Source organism: Oncorhynchus nerka, linkage group LG8 (assembly GCF_034236695.1).
Source record: "Oncorhynchus nerka isolate Pitt River linkage group LG8, Oner_Uvic_2.0, whole genome shotgun sequence".
In the NCBI taxonomy this organism is placed as follows: domain Eukaryota; kingdom Metazoa; phylum Chordata; class Actinopteri; order Salmoniformes; family Salmonidae; genus Oncorhynchus; species Oncorhynchus nerka.
Window position 1 is genome coordinate 32,318,497 of NC_088403.1, and position 18,870 is coordinate 32,337,366.

Here is an 18,870-nt window from a genome sequence, read left to right on the forward strand (position 1 = left end):
ATTGTGATACAGTGAATCAAGTGAAATAATCTGTAAACAATTGTTGGAAAAATGACTTGTGTCATGCACAAAGCAGATGTCCTAACCGACTTGCCAAAACTATAGTTTTTTAACTAAGAAATTTGTGGAGTGGTAGAAAAACGAGTTTTAATGACTCCAACCTAAGTGTATGTAAACTTCCGACTTCAACTGTACATGCATACACACACACATGTACGCTCACACACACAAATTCATTATCTTTCGGATTTGATCATTAGGGTTATTTTTTAACATAAGATTCACGAGCTCTGTGATTTATCAAGCAGATTGGATCTTATTAGCCAGCTGCTCATAAATCATGATTTTGGATAGGCTGCTAATTTGGATTTGGCCATCTTAATGCAATACAGTCCAAGAACATTGCGTCGTTTAGCGATTGTGTTAAAAGAAATCTCATAAAAACATTCTCCCTTTAAATCAGATTCTCTCAAACTATTCCCCTATGGAAGGCGGACTGTTTAACTCTCCCATAGTTAAAAAAAACTTTGAGAAAGTGGCTCTATAGCTGTTAACCACTCCAAATAAAGAGAGCAAATGTTTGTGGCAGGGTTAACATGGGAAACAACACCACAGGGTTTCACTTATAGCTTGAACACGTCTTATAACTGCATCTTCCCACGGGGCCTCACAGATAATAGCTAGCTGTACTCCAACAATGAGAATGTGGTCTTCTGTGAGAAAATGGTGGTCATGAATGACATCACGGATTTCCCACAATTCCCAGAGGTGGCTCTATACTGGGGTTGTGAGTTTCTCACATCACTTGACTCATAATAAACATATAGAAAATTAGAATGTTTTCTGTCTTGTGAGTTTGCCAACACCCCTTATATGCCCATGTGGGGATTTTCTTTTACTGTAAAAAAGATGCATGTACAACAAACATAACCGGCTCCACCGTTTCATATAGTTGGAGATATGGATTGATGCTTGTTTGGACAGGATTTGGAAGATGTATAATATACACAGTGTACAAAACATTAGGAACACCTGCTCTTTCCATTACATAGACTGCCCAGGTGTCAAGTGAAAGCTATGATCCCTTATTGATGTCACTTGTTAAATCCACTTCAACCAGTGTAGATGAAGGGTATGAGACCGGTTAAAGAAGGCTTTTTAAGCCTTGATACAATTGAGACATGGACTGTGTATGTGAGCCATTCAGTGGGTGAATGGGCAAAACAAAAGATTTAAATGCTTTTGAACGAGGTGCCAGACACACCGGTTTGTGTCAAGAACTGTAACCCTGCTGGGTTTTTCACACTCAACAGTTTCCTGTGTGTAGTTTTCTGCCTTGGCCAACGAAGAGCCCGGATCTCAATCCCATTGAGCACGTCTGGGACCTGTTGGATAGGAGTGTGGCTAGGGCCATTCCCCCCCAGAAATGTCTGGGAACTTGCAGGTGCCTTGGTGGAAGAGTGGGGTAACATCTCACAGCAAGAACTGGCTAATCTGGTGCAACCCATGAGGAGATACACTGCAGTACTTAATGCAGCTGGTGGCCACACCAGATACTGACTGTTACTTTTGACACTTTAACCCCCCAACCTTTGTTCAGGGTCACATTATTCCATTTCTGTTAGTCACATGTCAGTGGAACTTGTTCAGTTTGTCTCAGTTATATTTTATGTTCATACAGATATCTACACATGCTAAGTTCGCTGAAAAAGAAGGCAGCTGACAGTGAGAGGACGTTTCTTTTTTTTGCTGAGTTTATATGTTGCTAGCTGTACACATGCCCAGCATTTCTCATCTCTACCATAATAAGCTACATGTATATTTGACCATGTATACTTGACCTAGGGCCTCAGTCTTGAAAGGATAGCACTGACGACTACGAGATTCCATTCAATTATTTATTCCGTATAAAAAGGCTGAGCATAATATTTTATCTCTGGCAGAATAATTTCTAAAGCAAAAAATAGTACCCCTCTCCAAAGACAGTAACGCGTAAAAATGTGCTCAATCAGGCACACACATTTGCTCTGCGTCGGCCCTACCTCCTGCAGCTCTTCATCGGCCCTACCTCCTGCAGCTCTTCGTTGGGCCTACTTCCTGCAGTTCTTCATCGGCCCCTACCTCCTGCAACTCTTCGTCGGGCCTACTTCCTGCAGCTCTTCATCGGCCCCACCTCCTGCAACTCTTCGTCGGACCTACTTCCTGCAGCTCTTCATCGGCCCCACCTCCTGCAGCTCGCTGTCCTCCACCGCTCTGTCCTGAAGAGTGAAGCTCAAACAACACAGACAAGATGCTAATTCACGATAGACAATATCTTTGAAACTGTACTACAAATCTAGAGTTGATCAGGATTTGTGTGTATCATTTATTGATAAGATGTTTTTCACTTTTGACCAAACAAAACAATGCTGCACAGCGCTAACCGGTCTTTACTGCGGCTACTGCGATTTTAGCCTATAGGCCTAGATCTATGAAAGGTGTAATGTGAACTGTATAGTCAGTAGAGGAGCGACGCGTGCTTCTCTTCTCCTCCACACCACCCTGCTCATATGTGTTCCAGGCATTCTCAATCAAACGGTCAGAAAGTATTTAAAAGAAAGAAAATACTATTTGAACCCAGGTCTGTGGTAGTCCAGTCTGTTCACCAGGCTGGTTCCCCACTGATTATCCCCTCTCTCCCATCCTGTGTGGTCATTCCTACCATGACTCAGTCTGTCTGCTAGGAATTACCGTTCCCTCCGTGTGGAGTGGAGCACATTTAGAGGTGACTACACATTGATTAATGACTTGTTGTCTTCAGTACAATCCCCCAGCCTCCCAGGAGAAATTCTGCTGAGAGTTTGTCTCTCACAGGGACATGATCACCATTGTGAGAGCTAGCCTGATGTCACACACACAGTCTAACCTTAACCCTAAACCCCCCTAGAAATATTGTTTGACCTCGTGGGGACCAACAAAATGTCCCCAGTTGGTCAAATGTTTGTTCAAGTCCCCACAAGAATAGTTAAACACCACACTGAACCATTGGTTAACCACACGACTGTTGTTTAACCACACTAAACCGTTGGTTAACCATACTAAACCGTTGGTTAACCACACTGAACACTGCTTGTTATTAGTCAGCATAAGGGCTTGTTAGCAGCCCTCAGCATAAGGGCTTGTTAGCAGCCCTCAGCAGAAGGGCTTGTTAGCAGCCCTCAGCAGAAGGGCTTGTTAGCAGCCCTCAGCATAAGGGCTTGTTAGCAGCCCTCAGCATAAGGGCTTGTTAGCAGCTCTCAGCATAAGGGCTTGTTAGCAGCTCTCAGCATAAGGGCTTGTTAGCAGCTCTCAGCATAAGGGCTTGTTAGCAGCTCTCAGTATAAGGGCTTGTTAGCAGCTCTCAGCATAAGGGCTTGTTAGCAGCCCTCAGCATAAGGGCATGTTAGCAGCCCTCAGCATAAGGGCTTGTTAGCAGCCCTCAGCATAAGGGCTTGTTAGCAGCCCTCAGCATAAGGGCTTGTTAGCAGCTCTCAGCATAAGGGCTTGTTAGCAGCTCTCAGCATAAGGGCTTGTTAGCAGCTCTCAGTATAAGGGCTTGTTAGCAGCTCTCAGTATAAGGGCTTGTTAGCAGCACTCAGCATAAGGGCTTGTTTGCAGCTCTCAGTATAAGGGCTTGTTAGCAGCACTCAGCATAAGGGCTTGTTAGCAGCTCTCAGTATAAGGGCTTGTTAGCAGCACTCAGCATAAGGGCTTGTTAGCAGCCCTCAGCATAAGGGCTTGTTAGCAGCCCTCAGCATAAGGGCTTGTTAGCAGCTCTCAGTATAAGGGCTTGTTAGCAGCACTCAGCATAAGGGCTTGTTAGCAGCCCTCAGCATAAGGGCTTGTTAGCAGCTCTCAGTATAAGGGCTTGTTAGCAGCTCTCAGTATAAGGGCTTGTTAGCAGCACTCAGCATAAGGGCTTGTTAGCAGCACTCAGCATAAGCATAAGGGCTTGTTAGCAGCTCTCAGTATAAGGGCTTGTTAGCAGCTCTCAGTATAAGGGCTTGTTAGCAGCACTCAGCATAAGCATAAGGGCTTGTTAGCAGCTCTCAGTATAAGGGCTTGTTAGCAGCACTCAGCATAAGCATAAGGGCTTGTTAGCAGCTCTCAGTATAAGGGCTTGTTAGCAGCACTCAGCATAAGCATAAGGGCTTGTTAGCAGCTCTCAGTATAAGGGCTTGTTAGCAGCACTCAGCATAAGGGCTTGTTAGCAGCACTCAGCATAAGCATAAGGGCTTGTTAGCAGCTCTCAGTATAAGGGCTTGTTAGCAGCTCTCAGTATAAGGGCTTGTTAGCAGCTCTCAGTATAAGGGCTTGTTAGCAGCTCTCAGTATAAGGGCTTGTTAGCAGCACTCAGCATAAGCACAAGGGCTTGTTAGCAGCCCTCAGTATAAGAGCATTTGCATACAACCAAGTTCGACCTTATATTTCTGCTTATTGCATATCCATGTTATGTGGATAATATTCCAGTCTATTCTATTTTTCCCAACACAAGGTCTCACACAGACAGAGCCACAGAAGAGTATAATATGGACAGAGAGAGGGCGATATGGTTATTTGGCATAATCCGTTTGTTCCCCTAGTTATCTCATGTTTTCTCTTGGTAATTCAACCCCATCTCATTCTGTTATTTGCTATCTAAAGTTATTGAAATATTAATTATTGACAATATTGGAAAAAGTACTCAATTGTCATACTTGAGTAAAAGTAAAGATACCTTAATAGAAAATTACTCAAGTAAAAGTGAAAGTCACCCAGTAAAATACTACTTGAGTAAAATCCTAAAAGTATTTGGTTTTAAAATGTACTTAAGTATCAACAGTTAATGGAACTGCTAAAATGTTCTCAAGTATCAAAAGTTAAGGTATAAACCATTTCAAATTCTGTATATTAAGCAAACCAGACGGCACAATTATTTTTTATTGACGGATAGCCAGGGACACACTCCAACATAATTTACAAACGAAGCATTTGTGTTTAGTGAGTCCACCAGATCAGAGGCAGTAGGAATGACCAGGGATGTTCTCTTGATAAGTGTGTGAATTGGACCCTTTTCCTGTCAAAATGTAATGAGTACTTTTGGGTGTCGGGAAAATGTTTGTAGTAAAAAGTACATTGTTTTCTTTTGGTATGTAGTGAAGTAAAAGTTGGCAGTAAAGTACAGTTACCCCAAAAAACTGCTTAAGCAGTACTTTAAAGTATTTTTACTCAAGTATTTACACCACTGCTAGTAAGTAATCCACATTCCTGCTCCTCGCCCCAGTCCCAGACAGTCACTGCTGCATCACAAATGGCACCCTTATTCCCTATATAGTCCACTATCTTTTGACCACAGCCTATAGGGCTCTGATGTATTTAATTAATTTAATAGGGTGCCATTTGGGACGCACGCACTGTCACACAACAAATTACCTGAATAAAAGGAGACTAATTGAAAATGGAGTGTTTGAAAAGCGGAGAGAGTGTTCTCCACAGCCAGAGGAGGTGCAGGCAGGCAGGCTGACTGATTCAATAGCTTCTCCAAATAGCGGATAATTGTCTGTGCCCCCTTTACTTTGTGGATTAAATCAGAGTTGCTCACTCGTGACTCATGTCCCTGCGTCCGGTTCATAGTCTAGTAAGCACATATTTCCGAGTGTGCATTACAAATCTTCTGGGTATACACACACACACACACATACAGCTGATTAGTAAATGGTTGGCTCCCAAACAAGGATTTGTCCCATCAGTCAAATGACTAATAACCCATAATTTTATTATATAAAGATGATCGATTGACAGCAATATTTGGCATGAAGCATTGCCTGCTTACCCTTCCAACTTCAATGTTTGATTTTCTCTATCCTGGTATAAAGCATTTGGCTCGATATTCTGGGATATCAGTTCTAGTTGTTTAGTTCATTTCAGGCTCTGGCACTGCAGATAACCAAATCCCTTCTGGTCCACGGATGAGGGGTCAAAGTGATGTGTAAGCTGTGTATGTCATTAACTGGTTTAGTGGAGTCTCTTCTCCCTACTACAGCCTCTGATTCCTTCCTCTGAGTCGGTCTTCTGAATCCTTGCCCTTTCCTCCATCCAATGATGTGTCTGCTTCTTGTTGCTCATCCAAACAGATGAGCTCCTTGTCATTTTCTGGTTTATTTTAGCATGAATAACCTGTACACTATTCTGTTGATGATATCACTTAGGAGCATTTGGAGGCATTAACTTCGTTATCCTCTACTTTGCCATGGCATGCTGTTGATTACTATGGTGGCACACTGCCTGTACAGATAGAGAATAGAGAACAACAGAAGCAGGTGAAGTTGATTTGGACATGTGGGAGACATTTCCTCATCCAGCTGAGGGCCCCAGGCTTCTGGACCAGTGTTACTTACTTGCGTGTTTGTGAGAGAGTGTGTGCTCTTTTTCTCCATCCGTCTTGCTCCCCAGTTGCCCTTGGGGGAATGAAGACCTTTTAGAATTTAGTATTTACATTTGCACGCCTGTGGAGCGCCAGAGTGTGATCTGAGCAATCGAACCCCAAAGTATTCGGTGGGACCGAGGCCTTGTACACAAGCACGTTTGGGACGGCCTATACTGGCCACAATGTCAACGGTAGACCAAGTAGTCTCCTGAAATATAGATGAAACCTCTCTTGCTAAATAGTGTGGTCTACAGAGTATCTCATGATAAGCTGTAGACCACACTATTTCAAGAGAGTTGTCATCTATTTTCTTCGTAGCTGTCTATCTACCACCACAAACTGATGCTGGCACGAAGTCCGCACTCAATGAGCAGTATAAGGCCATAAGCAAACAGGAAAACGTTCATCCAGAGGTGGCACTCCTAGTGGCCGGGGACTTTAATGCAGGGAAACTTAAATCCGTTTGACATAATTTCTACCAGCATGTTAAATGTGCAACCATAGGGGGAAAAAACTCTAGACCACCTTTACTCCACACACAGAGATGCGTACAAAGCTCTCCCTTGCCCTCCATCTGGCAAATCTGACCATAATTATATCCTGATTGCTGCTTACAAGCAAAAACTAATGCTGGAAGCACCAGTGACTCAATCAATGAAGAAGTGGTCAGATGAAGCAGATGCTAAGCTACGTTTTGCTACAAAGTTTTGCTAGCACAGAATATGTTCCAGGGATTCTTCTGATGGCATTGAGGAGTACACCATATCAGTCACTGGCTTCATCAATAAGTTAATCGATGACGTCATCGCCACAGTGACCGTATGCACATACCCCAACCAGAAGCCATGGATTAGAGGCAACACCCACACTGAGCTAAAGGGTAGAGCTGCCACTTTCAAGGAGGGGACTTTAATCCGGACGCTTATAAGAAATCCTGCTATGCCCTCAGACAAACCATCAAACAGGCAAAGCGTAAATACAGGACTAAGATCGAATTGTACTAGACCGGCTCCGAAGCTTGTCGGATGTGGCAGGGCTTGAAAACTATTACAGACTATAAAGGGAAGCACAGCCACGAGCTTCCCAGTGACACGAGCCTACCAGACTAGCTAAATTACTTCTTTACTTGCTTCGAGGCAAGCAACACTGAAGCATGCATGAGAGCATCAGCTGTTCCGGATGACTGTGTGATCACGCTCTCCGTAGCCGATGTAAGACCCTTATAACAGGTCAACATTCACAAGGCTGCGGGGCCAGACGGATTACCAGGACGTGTACTCTGAGCATGCGCTGATCAACAGGCAAGCGTCTTCACTTCCATTTTCAACCTGTCCCTGACTGAGTCTGTAATACCAGCATGTTTCAAGTAGACCACTATAGTACTTGTGCCCAAGAAAGCGAAGGTAACCTGCCTAAATGAGTACCGACCCGTAACACATAAGTCTGTAGCCATGAAGTACTTTTGAAAAGCTGGTCATGGCTCACATCAACACCATCATCCCAGAAACCCTAGACCCACTCCAATTTGCATACCGCAACAATAGTTCCACAGATGAGGCAATCTCTATTGCACTCCACACTGCCCTTTCCCACCTGGACAAAAGGAACACCTAAGTGAGAATCTTATTCCTTGAATACGGCTCAGCGTTCAACACCATAGTGCCCTCTAAGCTCACCACTAAACTAAGGACACTGGAACTAAACACCTCCCTCTGCAGCTGGATTCTGGACTTCCTGACGGGCCGCCCCCAGGTGGTAATGGTAGGTGACAACACATCTGCCATGCTGATCCTCAACACGGGGGCCCCACAGTGGTGCATGCTCCGTTCCCTCCTGTACTCCCTGTTCACCCATGACTGCACGGCCAGGCACTCCAACACCATCATTAAGTTTGCCGACGACACACAGTGGTACTGTGTAGGCCTGATCACTGACAACGATGAGACAGCCTATAGGGAGGAGGTCAGGGACCTGGCCATGTGGTGCCAGGATAACAACCTCTCCCTCAACGTGATCAAGACATAGGGGATGATTGTTGGCTACAGGAAAAGGAGGACCGAGCTCACCCTCATTCTCATCGACGGGGCTGTAGTGGAGCAGGTTGAGAGCGTCAAGTTCCTTGGTGTCCACATCACCAACATACTATCATGATCCAAACACACCAAGACAGTCGTGAAGAGGGCAGGACAAAGCCTATTACCCCTCAGGAAACTAAAAGGATTTTTCATGGGCCCTCAGATCCTCAAAAAGTTCTACAGCTGCACCATTGAGAGCATTCTGATCGGTTGCATCACTCCCTGGTATGGCAACTACTCGGCCTCTGACCACAAGGCACTACAGAGGGTGGTGCGTACGGCCCTGTACATCACTGGAGCCAAGCTTCCTGCCATCCAGGACCTCTATACCAGGCCGTGTCAAAGGAAGGCCCTAAAAATTGTCAAAGACTCCAGCCACCCTAGTCATAGACTGTTCTCTCTGCTATCGCACGGCAAGCGATATCGGAGCGCCAAGTCTAGGCTTCTTAAAGGCTTCTAAATAGCTTCTATCCCCAAGCCATAAAACTTCTGAACAGCTATTCAAATGGCTACCCAGTCTATTTGCATTTCCCCCCCACCCCCTCTTTTACGCTGCTGCTACTCTCTGGTTATAATCTATGCATAGTCACTTTAATAACTCTACCTACATGTACATATTATCCTCAATTACCTCGACTAACCGGTGCCCCCGCACATTGACTCTGTACCGGTACCCCCTGTATATAGCCTCGCTACTGGTATTTTACTGCTGCTCTCTAACTATTTGTTATCTTTTACTTATCTCTTTTTTACTTAACCAACAATGCAGTTTTAAGAAAAATCATTGAAGGGCTTGTAAGTAAGCATTTCACTGTATTCGGGCGCATGTGACACATATATTTGATTTCATATGTTCCCAAACCATGGTAATCTAATGATCGTAATGTGTCATGTTTATTCTAACCTGTACCATATCCATGGAGTTATGGCTACAAAACTAAACGTATGACAAATGTATAGGGCATCAACGCACAACCTACCACCCACCACCGGCGTTCTCGTAAGACAAATGTAGGACTTACAAGTTCCCATCACCACAGCCCACTACTTATTCCTTATATAGTGCTGGTGGTGAAAGCTCTATAGTTTAGTAGCCTACAGCAGGGGCACAACCTTCACTGGGGACATGCCCCCCCCCACACACAATCTGAAATGTAATATTTGTCCCCCCCCAGTTTTATCATTGGAATGTGATACAAAATTAGTCTACGTTGTGCTTTAGGACCACACGGACGCCTCCGAGCAGTCGGGTAATCTGTTTGGATTGTTTATCTAACTGGATTAAATAATAACACGTTCCCCCTACTTCTAAAACCAAAGTTGCACCCCTGGCTACAGTGTAGATTAACATGTATAGGTGCCATGTACTAGCAAACACCTATATTATTAGAATGGTGTGTTTCCTTCGTTTTCAGAAGTGAAGTGAACTACTAACACTATAAATTAACTCCATGTCTGAGTGTTGATGTCCTTCGTCAGAACATCGTTCAAATAGGGCCACTCCTTCACGCCATCTTGAAGCATACTGGATAAATTGGCGTAAAGGTAGAATTGAGAAAATGTCAAAGGAAGAGAAGAACCAGTTCAGAGAGGTGTGCCCAAACAAAACATCAAACAACGCTGCAGAGACTGAGAGAGAGGTTCCAACACTGGTCCAGGAAACACATGTGAGACGTGGCCCACGTCCACCTCGTCTGAGAGGAAGATCAAGGGTCACGCTCAGGAGCTTTGCAATATTTACAGGATGTTACGGAACAGAACTGTCCGATATATTATGTAGAATAGAAATGCATGTCATCATGCTCCCGAGGTTGGGGAAAAGGCAGAAGATGTATTTCTGTTCTAAATCAATGGAAAATAAAATGACCTATTGTATTCTTTGAACAGTAGGGGATCGTGTGAGCTCTTCACAAGAGGAACATGAGCTACGACATTCTAGGAAGTTCAGGGTTCTAAGGATTTGTCATATTATAATGTGAATCGGAAAAGTGGATGATTGCAGAAAGCGAAAATTGTCATCTGGGTTTGGCACGGTAAATGTTGTGAACAGAAGGAGTCTGATATGACCCATAAACTCTTCAAACTCTTCTCATTAATGAGCCCATTTATTCAGAGTCTGAATATCTGTTTCAGTATGTTGTGCGTTCACCCCATCCAAATGGTATGGCTCTAGTGATTTATTAAAAGAGTAAACCACTGCCTTTAGAAGAAGATAGGCCTTGGTACCATGCATAGCTCTCTCTCGCAGTGTGTGTGTGTGTGTTATTAAGCCCACAATCCAAGGAATGTGTGAAGTAAGCTTTTGGATGCAAAGGGAAAACCGGTCAGCCAGTGAGGACGGGGAGACGACCGCAGAGTGAATGTATTAAGGCAGTTGTCAGATAAATAATTGGGAATGTATGTCACTTTGAATGAGTCCAACTGCTGACAGGACATTCCGCTGGGTGCATCTCCATAACACACCATCATTATCATTAGATGCAGCAGGAAAACCACATCCTATCCCCTGTGGTGGGAAGAAAGTGTGTGTGTGTGTGCCTATGTGAATGCATGCCTATATGCGCGTGTCTTCGTCAGTGTGTGACAGCATTCACGTGTGTGTCTGATGTTTTGAAAGGTCATAAGGGATCGACACAATTTCAAAGATTTTACTGAGGAAATCAGTCAATTTAAATAAATTAATTAGGCCCTAATATATGGATTTCACATGACTGGGAATACAGATCAAATCAAATGTATTTATATAGCCCTTCGTACATCAGCTGATATCTCAAAGTGCTGTACAGAAACCCAGCCTAAAACCCCAAACAGCAAGCAATGCAGTGTAGAATGTAGAAGCACGGTGGCTAGGAAAAACTCCCTAGAAAGGCAAAAAACTAGGAAGAAACCTAGAGAGGAACCAGGCTATAAGGGGTGGCCAGTCCTCTTCTGGCTGTGCCGGGTGGAGATTATAACAGTTATTATAAATGACCAGCATGGTCAAATAATAATAATCACAGTAGTTGTCGAGGGTGCAGCAAGTCAGCACCTCAGGAGTAAATGTCAGTTGGCTTTTCATAGCCGATCATTTAGAGTATCTCTACCACTCCTGTTGTCTCGAGAGAGTTTAAAACAGCAGTTCTGGGACAGGTAGCATGTCCGGTGAACAGGTCAGGATTCCATAGCCGCAGGCAGAACAGTTGAAACTGGAGCAGCAGCACGACCAGGTGGACTGAGGACAGCAAGGAGTCATCATGCCAGGTTATCCTGGGGCATGGTCCTAGGGCTCAGGTCCTCCAAGAGAAAGCATACTTAAATTCACACAGGACACTGGATAAGACAGGAGAAGTACTCCAGATATAACAAACTGAACCTAGCCCCCCGACACATAAACTACTGCAGCATAAATACTGGAGGCTGAGACAGGAGGGGTCAGGAGACACTGGCCCCATCCGATGATACCCACGGACAGGGCCAAACAGGAAGGATATAACCCCACCCACTTTGCCAAAGCACAGCCCCAACACCACTAGAGGGATATCTTCAACTACCAACTTACCATCCTGAGACAAGGCTGAATATTGCCAAACAAAGATCTCCGCCACGGCACAACGCAAGGGGGGGTGACTCACGTCAGTGACTCAACCCACTCAAGTGACGCACCCCTCCTAGGGACGGCATGAAAGAGCACCAGTAAGCCAGTGACTCAGCCTCTGTAATAGAGTTAGAGGCAGAGAATCCCAGTGGAGAGAGGGGCACAGGTCAGGCAGAGACAGCAAAGGTGGTTTGTTGCTCCAGAGCCTTTCCGTTCACCTTCACACTCCTGGGCCAGACTACACTCAATCATATGATCATAAGACTCATCTCTTCAGTAAAGACTTAAAGGTTGAGACCGAGTCTGCGTCTCTCACATGGGTAGGCAGACCATTCCATAAAAATTGAGCTCTATAGGAGAAAGCCCTGTCTCCAGCTGTTTGCTTAGAAATTCTAGGGACAATTAGGAGGCCTGCGTCTTGTGACCGTAGCATACGTGTAGGTATGTACAGCAGGACCAAATCAAAAAGATAGGTAGGAGCAAGCCCATGTAATGCTTTGTAGGTTATCAGTAAAACCTTAATCAGCCCTTGCCTTAACAGGAAGCCAGTGTAGGGAGGCTAGCACTGGAGTAATATGATCACATTTTTGAGTTCTAGTCAGGATTCTAGCAGCTGTATTTAGCACTAATTGAAGTTTATTTAGTGCTTTATCCGGATAGCCGGAATGTAGAGCATTGCAGTAGTCTAACCTAGAAGTAACAAAAGCGTGGATATATTTTTGGACAGAAAGTTTCTGATTTTTGCAATGTTACGTAGATAGAAAAAAGCTGTCCTTGAAACAGTCTTGATATGTTCGTCAAAAGAGAGATCAGGGTCCAGAGTAACGCCGAGGTCCTTCAGTTTTATTTGAGACGACTGTACAACCATCAAGATTAATTGTCAGATTCAACAGAAGATCTCTTTGTTTCTTGGGACCTAGAACAAGCATCTCTGTTTTGTCCGAGTTTAAAATTAGAAAGTTTGCAGCCATCCACTTCCTTATGTCTGAAACACAGGCTTCTAGCGAGGGCAATTTTGGGGCTTCACCACGTTTCATTGAAATGTACAGCTGTGTGTAATCCGCATAGCAGTGAAAGTTAACATTATGTTTTCGAATGACATCCCCAAGAGGTAAAATATATAGTGAAAACAATAGTGGTCCTAAAACGGAACCTTGAGGAACACCGACATTTACAGTTGATTTGTCAGAGGACAAACCATTCACAGAGACAAACTGATATCTTTCTGACAGATAAGATTGAAACCAGGCCAGAACTTGTCCGTGTAGACCAATTTGGGTTTCCAATCTCTCCAAAAGAATGTGGTGAACGATGGTATCAAAAGCAGCACCAAGGTCTAGGAGCACGAGGACAGATGCAGAGCCTCGGTCTGATGCCATTAAACGGTCATTTACCACCTTCACAAGTGCAGTCTCAGTGCTATGATCGGGTCTAAAACCAGACTGAAGCATTTTGTATACATTGTTTGTCTTCAGGAAGGCAGTGAGTTGCTGCGCAACAGATTTTTCAAAAAAGATTCAGAGGAATGGAAGATTTGATATAGGCAGATAGTTTTTTATATTTTCTGGGTCAAGGTTTGGCTTTTTCAAGAGAGGCTTTATTACTGCCACTTTTAGTGAGTTTGGTACACATCCGGTGGATAGAGAGACGTTTATTATGTTCAACATAGGAGGGCCAAGCACAGGAAGCAGCTCTTTCAGTAGTTTAGTTGGAATAGGGTCCAGTATGCAGCTTGAAGGTTTAGAGGCCATGATTATTTTCATCATTGTGTCAAGGGATATAGTACTAAAACACTTGAGTGTCTCTCTTGATCCTAGGTCCTGGCAGAGTTGTGCAGACTCAGGACAACTGAGCTTTGCTTGCAGATATGCATCTGTTGATCACAGATACCTTAAAAAAACAACTGTCAGAAAACAAGTCAGTATCTGGTGTGACCACCATTTGCCTCATGCAGCACAACACATCTCGTTCGCATAGAGTTGATCAGGCTGTTGATTGTGGCTTGTGGAATGTTGTCCCGATCCTCTTCAATGGATGTGTGAAGAGCACACTTCTCCAGCGTGCCAATGGCCATCAAAGGTGAGCATTTGCCCACTGAAGTTGGTTACGACTGTAGTTCGGCGAGAACGACGAGCACACAGATGACGAGCACGCAGGTGAGCTTCCCTGAGAGGGTTTCTGACAGTTTGTGCAGAAATTCAAACCCACAGTTTCATCAGCTGTCCGGGTGGGTAGTCTCCGACCATCCCGCAGGTGAAGAAGCCGGATGTGGAGGTCCTGGGCTGGCGTGGTTACACGTGGTCTGCGGTTATGAAGCCGGTTGGAAGTACGGCCCAATTCTCTAAAATGTTGTTGGAGGCGGCTTATGGTAGAAACATTTACATTAAATTCTCTGGCAACAGGTCTGGTGGACATTTCTGCAGTCAGCATGCTAAATGCACACTCCCATTGTGTTGTGTGACAAAACAGCACATTTTAGAGTGGCCTTTTAGTGTTCCCAGCAGAAGGTGTAATGATCATGCTGTTTAATCAGCTTCTTGATATGCCACACCTGTCAGGTGGATGGATTATCTTGGCAAAGAAGAAATGCTCACTAAGAGGGATGTAAACAAATTTACACACAAAATGTTAACTAAATAAGCTTTTTGTGCATATGAATCATTTCAGGGATCTTTTGCGCATGAATCATGGGACCAACACTTTACATGTTGCGTTTATATTTTTGTTCAGTGTATCTCAGACACATAAAGCCCCGAAGGGTTGTTGCTCGATGTTATCTGAGTGTTGCCGGTGGCAGTGTATGTACTGTACATAGACTTTATCCAAAGTTTATTTTTATCGTAGATCATTAGCGCAATGCTCTTTAACGAAATCTCCCCTGTAGACATGAATGTTTGCCTGCTCTTTTCCCTTCAGATATTGCTAATAACATCCCTTTGACTGACTCACTCATGATATCATAGGTGATTCTAATAATATGCCTATGATTTTGTGTGTGGGTGTGTGTGTGTGTGTGTCTGCCTGTGTGTGCGTCACATGATGATAGGGGAATTCTGCATGCTGAGTGCTCTATACAGATAGGCTCAGTGAGTCTCTTGCATGCTGATTGGCTGAGACTGCCAGTGATTCTGATAGGACCATGGGACTGAAGGGAGGGAGGAGAGAGCGAGGAAGGCCTTTTGATACAGACGTGTGTGTGTGTGAGTGAGTGTGTACATCACAGATGACAGGCGTTGCCAGTGATTGTCTGCCAGCGATGCTGAGTTTATGTTAAGAAGTGCTCACCTCAGTTCCTGCCCATGTAAGCATCGATCTACTGCTCTTTCTTGAGTGTTGTCATGTCCATGGGGTAAAAAGAGACCTTGTAATCACCATTGTGTCTCCTGGGCTATTTTTGACCTGTGCTTCATCTCTGATTAGCTTTTATATTCAGCAGGTCATTGGTGCATTATATATATATATATATATATATATATATATATATATATATATATATATATATCTTTCTCCCTCTCCTCTCTCTCTCTCTCGCTCTCTCTCTCTCTTCCTTCCTGTTTAGTCTGAAAGGAAAGTCACTACAGTACAGTAATAAAGTTGACAGAAGGGGACACATAGAACTATAATGAGTAGAAAGGACGTTCCCATTAGCTCAGTTGACAGTTTGTCCTAGGTTGACAGGTCCATAAGCGATCCTGATTGCTGAGTGTAAACCGCTGGATGGCTGCGTCCTCAGACGAACTCAACTTGTCCTGGAAACAAGTGAGAGAAACATTGCATACTGCGTCCTCCCTGGGCTCAGAACAAATGCCAAGTGCCCATGCAACACTCATCATCACACACACCCCAGCGACACACACCTGCAAGTATACCCCAGCAGCACACGTCACCACACACACACACACAGACATGCCAGTCTGTTCCAGTGACAAACACATCACCAAACATACGCCAGTCCACCCTAGTGACACACACACGTCAGGTCTCGCCCTGGACCCAGACAACCCTCTGTGTTCCACTGGTGTAATATGTTCACAATAATATGACAAATGGCTTAATGTCAATATTTGTGTGTGTGTTTGGCATTTTTCATGCTCCTCCCTCTGAGATCAGTGTCTTGTGACAATGACCAAGCCTGCGTGTGCATGTGTGTGAGCGTGACACTTCTCTGGGCCTAAGTCTCACTAACCCCCAGCCAGCCCTGTGGATAGATAAGGAATTGATGTACGTGGTCTGTGAGCTGCCTTATCCCAGGGGCCCAGCCTCTCCCAAGAGAGAGAAGGGAGCAGAGAGCAGTGTGTTATAAAACACATCATCTGGCCATGGTCCACAGGCTCCGGAGCACATTTCCTGTCCCTACATACGATTCTGATTGGCCCATTTTCTGCCAGCATACTATACTGTACATACGATTCTGATTGGCCTCTTGGCTCCTAATCCAGTCCAAATTCCCATTCAAAGAAACCTTCCATGGTATGCACACCTGCAAACATATTTGGTACATCATTTGTAATGTTAGCTTTACCAATAGATGAGTATTGAATCACCCAATAGAATAGCTGTCAATGACACTAAAGTGTTATGAATAACATAGACTTACATGCCAGTTGAAGCTAATTCTGTTTTGACATACAGCAGAGAGTAGACCCACAGTATCGTGCCTTAGTCATGTATAAAACTACAAAGGAGTGATTGCTCACGAAATACATTTCACAACATTTCATCAATAAAAGGGTCCTTTGGGGGAAGGATTTTGGACATATAGTTGACATTAGTACAGTATCTTTCAAGCATAATTGAAGTTGGACTATTTGTGACATTTTGGCTATACCCAGGCCTCCTTTAATACTCCATAACGTTTCATCTGTAGGTGCTACAAAGCGAAAAATGTGCGTCATGCGAATCTTTACCGCATGAAAATGCATTCAAAATGGTCGCCTTCTGCTGTTGATTAGCAGGATGTGCAATGATACAAGTGAAAGGAGGGCTGTGATTCATTACATTGCCTACCATGCCAATTTCTCTGTATAAAATGGGCCGTAACTTTAAAACTAGAAGAGATCCTACTCTGTAGAGTATATTATGTTCAACAATACATTGAATCATTTGCAACACCAAATTTTTATATTTTCAATATTCATGTTTATATTTTTCAAAATGTTTAAATGAATGTGAGAAAATTGTTATTGAAATCAAAATAGCACTCATTTTACCGAGCAAGCGGTAAAGCTTCACGACAGCAAGTTCTGCTTTGTAGCGTCTACAGATGAAACATTACGAAGTCTTTAAGGAGGCCTGGCTAAAGCCAAAATGTCACAAATATTCCAAATTTGATTCATTATTTCTCAATTATGCTTTACGATACAAATGTTAAATATATGTCAACAATCCTTTCCTCCAAAGCTCTTTTTTTGTTCTAGTTTTGTGAAGAATCACCCAAAGTGCGTGTGTGTGTGTGTGATGTACAGTAACAGTGCAGCTGAAAGGGGAGAGTGCAGTAATGTGCTTTATTATGCAGCGTGTTTGTTTGGTGGTTCACATGTGTGACGTGTGTGTTTCTGTGCGAGCGCTCATGCATATGACACGGGCAGCGTGTGCATGAACCGTTGTGTGGGGTGTATGTGTTGTACAATAATCTTTCAAGAGTTGAAAGACTTTCTAAGCATATGCTTTCATGTGAGGAAGTTGAAACACCCGATGCACACAACATAACACTATACAGAATACCGTACAGAATATCATAGTGAATCTCCCCATTTGGTTTTCACTACCCAGTCAGCCATTCACTGCATGCCTTCCGCCCTGAATGTCTGACTTGAGAAAATGTAGCATGGAAAATCTTTCAGCTTTACTATCGTTCCCATCAGGCTGTGTAACATTGGCATAACCCTCTGAGTGTTGGTACAGGGCTTGGTCCACATCGTGCCCGCTGCCCAGACCATCAGACCGCTGCCACACAGGAAACAGCAGGACAGACATGTTTCCAATTACATGCTATAAACCGACCTGCGCTGCAGCCATCTATGGCAATGTGCTGCTGATAAACGTCAAACGGCAGATTCTTTGAATTATTAATGGCGAGGAGGGAGCAGCGAGTGACGACAATCCATAGATGAAGCTGTAATTTAGGCACGACCTCGTAAGTGCTCCGCTCACTCACTCAGCAAAGATGGGAATGCACACACACCGCTTTTTTCCATTCGCTTTTGCAAAAACCGGTAAGCTTGAAGTATGGCTGCTGGTACTTGTATTTGAGTGTGTGTGATTTTTTTTTATCTATTTGGTGCCAACCAGTTCAGCCCAGTAGGCTAATTTGAAAATCTTTTGTGTGTGTTTTACATTGTTATGGAATAGGTTAGGCAGTTTAGACAGCGCAATACCACTTCTACACTCCATTCCCCCAGTGGGCAGCAGCAACCTTGTCCAATTGCTGAGCCTGGTTGATAAGAAGAAGGGGGCTGCCAATTTAAGCAGTGCCAGCTTGTAAAGCCGCGAAGCTGCTGGTTGGTGTGGTGGCCATGAGGCCTTTCATTTGCGTGAATCTTTAGTTTAGGCATGCCTGTCTATGGTTTCCTTATTGTATATGTTCAGTCACCATCTGAACAAACGATATTCTGCTTGGAACGTCCAACCGAGAGGTCGAGAGAGACAGAGCTGGACCTGGAACAAGGTAAGGGCGCGGTCTCCCAGGGCCCATGTACATTCAATGCATTCTCTGATTGATCACGTACAGTGCTGTGAAAAAGGATTTGCCCCCTTTCCAATTTTCTCTACTTTTGCATATTTATTTTATACTGAAT